Here is an 8,007-nt window from a genome sequence, read left to right on the forward strand (position 1 = left end):
TTTGTAAATATGAATTAAGTGAGGTGGTGTGAATACAAAATCTGTTGGTTTTTTCCAGATTTTCAAAGGTTGTATCAACTGGTAAGTGATGGGCAATGCAGAGGATTATTACAGGGCCAGTTAAATTTAGGATGTCCACAAGAATCCTCAAGCTATAGAAACATTTGCCTCTCTTGGGGTTCATCACTTTAACTTATAATCCTTAATGTGGTTGGTGTGCTTACCACACACCCTGCTCCTGAGCACGCTGGGGCTGGGTCTTGTCCTCGCACCAGCACGCTGGCTACAGCAGGGCACGTTATCTCGTGGTCCCTGTGCCTGCTGTCACCAGCTCCCCGTTCATTATTTATTTCAGGAAGGGATGAGGGAATCGAACACCCACGCCGGGCAAACTCACCTCCCTGTCATCATGCGCTCATGGGCTGCGGCTGGAGCGAGCATGCCACGTGTGGGAGAAATCAAGAGGAGGATGTCAGATCGCACACGGGGCGTGGAGAAACCAGAGGCAGCCTCCTCTCCTGCCTCCCCAGTCTTGGCTTGGGCTTATGAAGGGGGCTTGCTTCACCCCAGCCAGGTCTGCCAGAACTTTGATTCGAGGTAGATGGCCTAGATAGAGCAGCCCTCCTGCCAATGTCAGCCTCTGATCCCTGCCTCAGAAGACGTTAATGACTCAGAGGAGGATGCAAATAGGAACAGCCTAAGCAAGCTCAGGAGGAGAGCTGGCCCCTAGCCTCTGAGGACAGCAGTCGGGTGTCTTACTCAATGCCGTCATCAGGTGGTGATGGGTGATGCTATCTGCATCTTTCCCAATTCGCTTGCCAAAAAAAAAAAAAAGTGTCATGATACCAACCAGTATCAATTACAGTGCCTTTCAGAGAAAGGGCTGGGGACAGCTGAGGGCTGCAGTGGGGCATTGGACCCTCCTCTGCCATTCCCAGCTGGGGCTGGTGGCATCTGAAGCTCTTCTCTTCAGGCAGGATGGTCAGCTGTAGCACCCTCTGTGTGCTTACAAATGCACTTTGTGCTTTGAACTCTTAATTTCTCTCCATCACCATAGCCCTGACTGGCATATTTTTGTTTGTGTGGTGAGGGTGGGATAAGCACCACCTTCCAGCTCACTGTAGAACGCCCTTGATTTTACGTAGATTTTTGGTTTTGTTTTGAAAACCTGCTGTGTTCGTGGAACTGGAGACCATTAAAAGAGATAGGTCAGTTAAATTATTTAATTGCAAGGTCTGTTAGAGCATTTACTGTGAAAGCTCTGCTTTTGTTCCTACACCCCATGAAAGTTAAGAGGATATTGCCAAATCTTGCTCTGAGGAACACACCTGCATTTTCCAGAATTTGGATAATTGCTTTCTATGTTTTTCCCATTTTTTATTTAAATCCCATTCAAATGACTCACTCCAAGGCTGTGATTTGTGTGGCAGTTTAGCATGCTTAACGTTGGGCACGTGAACAAAGCAGGGTTGGTGGGACCTGGGCAGGACACCTCACTCATATCCGTGCTTCAGTGCTTTGTGCTTTTAAAGCAATCAGAACTGCAAGAGCTCGCGTTTCAGTGTCCTGGGGGGAGGGAGGGGAGACAGCTCCTAACCAGTGTGGAGATATTTTTAGATGTTGATAAAATGATGCTTCATAAAACACCAGTCTCAGAAGAGGAAATAAGATTGCAAGAGACTTCAGCAAAACATCGCTGTATTTTTAATTATCAGCCCTTTTGATGTTGTCAGCCTGTACCTTAAGCAACGGGAATAATTGTTTAACTTCCTTCCTATTTTATGTGGTCATTTTATGGCTGACAAAAACAGCTTTTTCTGGTAACACCATTTATGGCCACAACAGTGGCACGCATGAGGCTGGTGCGGGAGGAGGTTTGCAAGCTGCACAGCTACCCCCACCACTCAGGAGCGTCCTCCATGGAGTGGGTGGTGGGCTCTCTGTCCTCCTCCTTCTCTTCTTCCTCTTCCCACCCCTGCTTCCTGAAGGTGCCCGCCAGAATCAAAAACGCTGGCTGTGGAAAGTGGGGAGAGGCAGGATTCATGCTCCTTTGCTGTTATGGGCACCTCGGAAAAAGTTTCCTGCACTCCTGTGCAGCATGTGTAGTAAAACACTGCCCAGCTGTGCATCCCTGCCATTATTTTTAAAGAGAAGTTGGTTCTCATTAGTAATTATTACTGTAGGAAAGAGCCACTTAATGAAATGGGGTGCAATTCTCCAGAGCTGGGTGCACGACCTGGGAAGCAGAGTGGGGCCGCGGGGTGGCCATGCTTGTCCTGGCAGCTCTGCGAGTTGCAGGCACATTATTTTTCACAAGAAGCTCATGTTTACATCCCATAGTCTGCTGAAATTTAAACTCGCTGGAGATGCAATGTTCACCATGCACAACATCAATTTATTTTGCTGAATTTGTGAGTGAAGCTGAGCCCTCTGCTCACCTATGATTTCCAAGCAAGTGGGAAACACTTCTCTGGGCTGTACTTGGTACTGGCTGGCAGGTGCACAACAGAGCTTGCTGGCTGGCCTGGGAGAAGATTGCCTTTCTCAGAATGGAAGGGAAGGAGGGAGCAAATCCAAATTTGCAGAATAAATTGTTTCAGTGCAAATGGGATTAGGGTGTGTGGGGCGGAAGATTTTCCTCTTTGGGTTTTGTTTGCTTTTCCAAAACACACAGTTGCTGAAATGTATTGAAACGCAGTGGGCTAAAATTAAAGCAACGTTTCATCATCCTTTACATTGTATGCTCCAGACAGCCAAATGAACCTAGCCTTATTGAATTTGGCCAGCCCACAGCAGCTGAAGTTCTGACCCTGTAGGCAGAGCCTAAATTTGTTGCTCAGGTATTTTTTGCAATTTTGGTTAATCCTCATGTGGCATGGCCTAAAGCAGGACATGTCCAGCTCTTCAGCTAAAGATAGGTCACATCAACATATGAGATTTTTTGACATCACTTTGACACCCACATAGAAACAAAAGATTTAATATTCTTTTCAGTTACAACTCTTGCCTTTTTAAGAGTCAAACTTGCTGAGAAGACAAGCAAAGTATGATGTTATCCATGACATGTTCACTGTTCAGTGTGATAACCCATGGGTCAGCACAGGGAAAGACCGTGATACTCAGTAGACTCCCAACATCCCATGGAGGTGGTCCTTAGGACATGTATTTCTCCTCACCGTGGAAAGAAGCTTGGCTAGAATAAGCAGTCCCATTACCTTTGCCATTGACCCAAAAAGGTAACTCAGTGGTTCAGACTCCATATGGTGGGATGTGATGTGGGCAGTTTGGTCAAGGAGATTCACATCATTCCCCAGAGCTCCACAGAGCCTCAGCTGAAAGGATAATACCTAAGGGATGATATTCCCATGTGTGCTGCTCTGCCAGAGAGAGAATTTGGCTTCTTAAGGAACACTGAGGAAGAACAATCTGTAGAGGCTCTAAGAAGTTCCTACCTATAGGTTTCTTTGTTCATACATCCTCTCCCAAGGAAACAGATCTATGCTGGGACTGCAAAAACAATATGTAACATGTTTAGCACTGTGAAAAGATTCCCTGACTGGCTGAAGAATTTCCAGGTAGCAATGTAGTCAGCTTTGTAGCCCCTTTATGTTCTTTAGGTAGTACAAAGGGGCTGCAGTAGCTGCAGAAGGCTGTCTCCTTGTCTCAATTGGAAAGAACCACCCTTAAACTAGGAAGGGCCCAGCACGCTAGCAGAGCAATACATCTGCTTCAATGCCCCTTCGTTATTAATAGGGAAACTCTGGTGACGAAGGGCCAATGCAGAGTGGGAATGCTACGTAATGGAGAAAATGAGCAAGTCTGAGTGACTTTCAACTTTCTTGAGTTCTGAGGCTTTCTGTCTCCCAGGCAAAGAACATCTGCTGCAGAAAAACTGTAACCTCTGGAGAATTCTTCCCTATGCCAACAAACTCCGGCCCGAGCATTCACATTTCTGTCTTTGTAAACATTCTTAGCATATCTCGTCTTTGGGATATATACAAGCTGTACTGAACTAAAAGGCTGTTACATTACTGCTGGCTGATTCAGTTCATTGTGCTTTTCGTTACATTTCACTTGTGTTCTAACAGTTTTTGTATTATGTAGGTGGTGAATATTGTGTTGGGGGAAAATAAAAGTTAAAGTTAGAATTTTCTAATCAAAGTCATTGTTCCTTCTTGGTTGTAATACGGGAGAAGACAATGTACAAATGAAAAAGACTGGTAGATGGATGAGTCAGTGTAAGCAATATTGGATGTGTTTGAATGAAAGATTTACAAAAACCCCTGGATGATCTAATGGCGTTTAGTACTTGTACCTGTGATATATCAATTTGTTAAAGAATATATAAAAGTTTGAGCAATATTTGTAGACCCTCATCTAGTGCTACAGCAGTATCGAAGTATACTTTCCAGATCTATATGAACTGAGTTTTCCAAAATGGAAACAATTTTAAAACTGTGTGTGAATGCTCATTCATGCTTGGCTATGTGTAACTGGATTTAGAACAGTAATCCTAGCAGTGTTTTTTCTTTCCCTCCAAAATACGTATTTTCCATTAAGTAGAGTAGTTAGTGAGTGTTACTACTTGTATGAAGCCTTTTTTTCCAGGTTACCAGTGAATCACTTCAAGCTGTGACCTTATCTGATCTTGCATGCCCAACAGGGCTGGGACTAATCAATACTTGGTGGAATTTCGTCACAGCCTGTGGGTGCTGCAGGAAGCATTTTGGTGATTAAGTAGTTGACACTCTTTCTCTCTGCTATTAATGAACCTCTGGCCCCATCGAAGCACTAGTAGGACTCTACAGTCTTCTGGAGGGGATAGAAAACTGAGACCTTCTCCACTCATTGTTCATAACTATTTCATGGCATTTTTTATTTGTGAGTGCAAGGGCAGGACTGTTAGCCAGGCAGTTCTGGCCAAACTCCAATTTTGATCATTGTCTAGCTTCTTTGGGTTTCAATTATGAATATTATTATTCTGTTTTCCTATCCCAAGGTGTTGAAGTGCTGCCATGGGTGCTTCCCAGGCCAGAGCTGGGAATGCTACATGGCAGAGGGTGGTGTGATCCTGCTGCCTGTAAACTTCATTGAGTATTTTGAAGTCCTCTCAAAAGGCTCTCTCTGTGAATGTCTGATACAGCTAGTGCGGTGTGGAAACATCTGGACAGGGCTAGCTTTTCAGCTTCCTGGGCCGGAAAGACTTTAGCTATTGAGGTGCACAGATGTAGTCTGATCTTTAGTTTGATGTTTAGATCATAGAAAAAAAGTAGTGGTTTTTTTTTTTTTTTTTTTTTTTTTTTTTTTTTTTTTTTTTTTTTTTATCCCCTGTGGCAGCCTCTGAGAATATTAGTGTTGGTGTTCAAGTGCTCTGCAAAACATAGGGGGAACATCTGAGTTTCTTGTTTGTTTGTCTACCATACATGTAAAGACAGCCTGGAAAGCTTCTGGTGTTTGCTGTCAGTGGCATTCTCTGAATGCCTCTCTCTCCCTGCTCCTTGTAGAGAAATGTAGGGGATTTAGCAGCTCGTCTCCCCCTCCTCCTCCTGCTTCTGTCCCTCCAGGGTTATTTCCAGTACACGTCATTCCTCTGGGCTAACAGGGAATTAGGGGTTGGGAAAAGGGCACAGCCTTAATATTCCTGTTACTTCTGCAAATTGCAAAATTGGTTCCTAGTCAGGAATATGTGCTGCTGAAGTGAAAGCTAGGTTTTAGGAAAATCAGTGTCCTCACCCCAGGTAAGACATTCAGGTTACGAAAATTGTGCAGGTGATTTCTGTGCATCACAGAAGAAGCCAGTTCCTAGTCCCCTTAGTCTCTTCCCAGTCCAGCTACTGGTTTTACCTGTGTTGTTTCTTTGCAGTATGAAAATTCAAATAAGTAGGAAAAGAGACTGGCTTTCTTGGTTTGAAGCTGGAGCTGATCGAAGCAAGAGAACCAGGGAGAACCAGATAAAAATAAACTTATAAGTCTAGCTCAAGAAGTTGACATTTTTGTAGGGAAAATGAGAATCCTAACCTGTTGGCTGAAGTATGAGCTATACAACCATGCCTTCTCCTGGCTGTGGCTGTGCCAAATGGAGCCTGTCACTGCTTTCCCCATCCAAAATAAACCCTTGTCACGTCTCCTGGTGGATCTGTTTCTTGGACATGGGTTGGAGAACTAAAGCCTGTTTTGGTCAAAATGAGCAGGTTGCCTTGCACAGCACACACAAAGTCTGTCTGGATCTATGAAGTCTAACTGGATCTATGCTTCCTTAAGGAAGCTTCTGAGATATTTGCTCTCCAGGAGCTTTAACACACTCCATCTTGAGCTCAGTTTTGTCGCTTTGATGCCTTAACTTCCCTCGGCACTCTCTGGCAGGTGAGCTCTGAAAAGCAGATTGCATTTTTTCTGTTGGGCTACTCATCAGCTTGGAGGAGGGCTTGCATCATACCTCATCCATGGTGCAGGCATGCTGCTGCAGCTAGCCCCTTCCCTGCTGTGCTGGGTGGATTTACGTGCTGGGCATCCTCGTGCTTCAGCCTCGCAATCCCTCCCCACAGGATTGGCCTGTTTGGCCTGTTTGGGCACACATTGTTTTTGCAGGGTATTGTCACTGTGAGGGCTCCAATGGAAATTTTTGTCCCTGTGTCCTACATGACGCATAAGCGCATAAGCATAAGACCCTGCCCTTGAGTGCTGACAGTGCAAATAGTGAAGCCAGAGGAAGGTCCTGACTCCTTGGCCGATGCCACAGCAACGTAACTGCACAGACTGCAGCCAGCACTGAGCCTGAACAGAGTAAGCTCACATGTGCCTCTACATGGCCATGCAAACACTCTCCAGTGGGGAGAGGAGACAGCACTGTGTTGTGTCTGGATGGGAAACTGAGGCAATGTGACTAAGCATTATGTCTGTCTCTCTGACGGAGCTGGGCAGTGAGCCTGGACCTCCTTCCTGTAGCCCTCCACTGCAGCCACCCAGAGTCTGAAAGCCACCAGCTGTGTAAGCTGATGTCGGGTACGCAGGATCTGTTATTTCCTGGTATGAAATCTCCTATAGTTTTTAGTCACGGCTTTATTTTTAGATCATCTCTACCTCAGCTGTAATTACATTTGTACCAATCAAGTATGTGGTAATGCTCGTAGGTATCCGACTTGTCATTTGGTGTGCGAATTAACAGGAGGGGTTGGAAAAGGCAGAACGGCAGGCGTTTCATGGTAGCGTGTCATTGAGGTTTCACCTGCCCCATAAGGCAGCTAAAAGGTTATGTCCCAAGAGAAGATAACAACAGCAGTGGGCACTTCATGGGTGATTCTGGGTCTTGCTCACCTTCTCGCTTCATAAGGGGTGTTCCTCTGCTGACCAGGTCTTATACCTCACCTTTGACAGACAGCAAGTTTTTAATGCTGCTTTATTAGAGAGTCTGAAACATTTGTGGGATTGGTGTGGGAGTACAAAATTGTTTTCTGATGAGGAATTGAGTCAAAGTTTGTTGGCGTCTCATGTAGTGGCTGTTTATATGTAAACTTGAAACCAAACCAAACGAATGGAGTGAAACCATCCAAGGCCTAAAATGTCATCTGGCAGAGAAGAGCACTGCAAATATCAGATTCAGAGAGCACAGAACCAGCTGGCTGCTGTTTGCGCTGAAATGAGCACTCACCAGACGCTCAAAAGCTGTCCGTAAAGCCTTTCTAAGCCCACTTGCTTAAGCTACTACGGTCACTGTTGCTCATTTGGGGATCATAAGCAAGCATGAAGGGTGCTTCTGTTTACATGTGCAAAAGGAGGCAGGGAAAGCAGCAAGGAGACAATAGTTTTGGAGTCCTTTCTCCTATGGTCAACAGCAAAGGCCTGACTTCTGTCCCCTCTGAAGTCTGTTGCAAAGTTTTTGCTGATTTTCAGCAGGAATAGGGTGAAACCAAAGCATAATGACAAGTCTCAAAAGCTATATTAAAGAGTGACGCACGCTCCCTGAGAAAACAGCTGTGGTGGTTTAAGAGGTTCTTGCCTCCTCTAGCT

Source organism: Aythya ferina (genome assembly GCF_964211825.1).
Source record: "Aythya ferina genome assembly, chromosome: 1".
Lineage (NCBI taxonomy): Eukaryota > Metazoa > Chordata > Aves > Anseriformes > Anatidae > Aythya > Aythya ferina.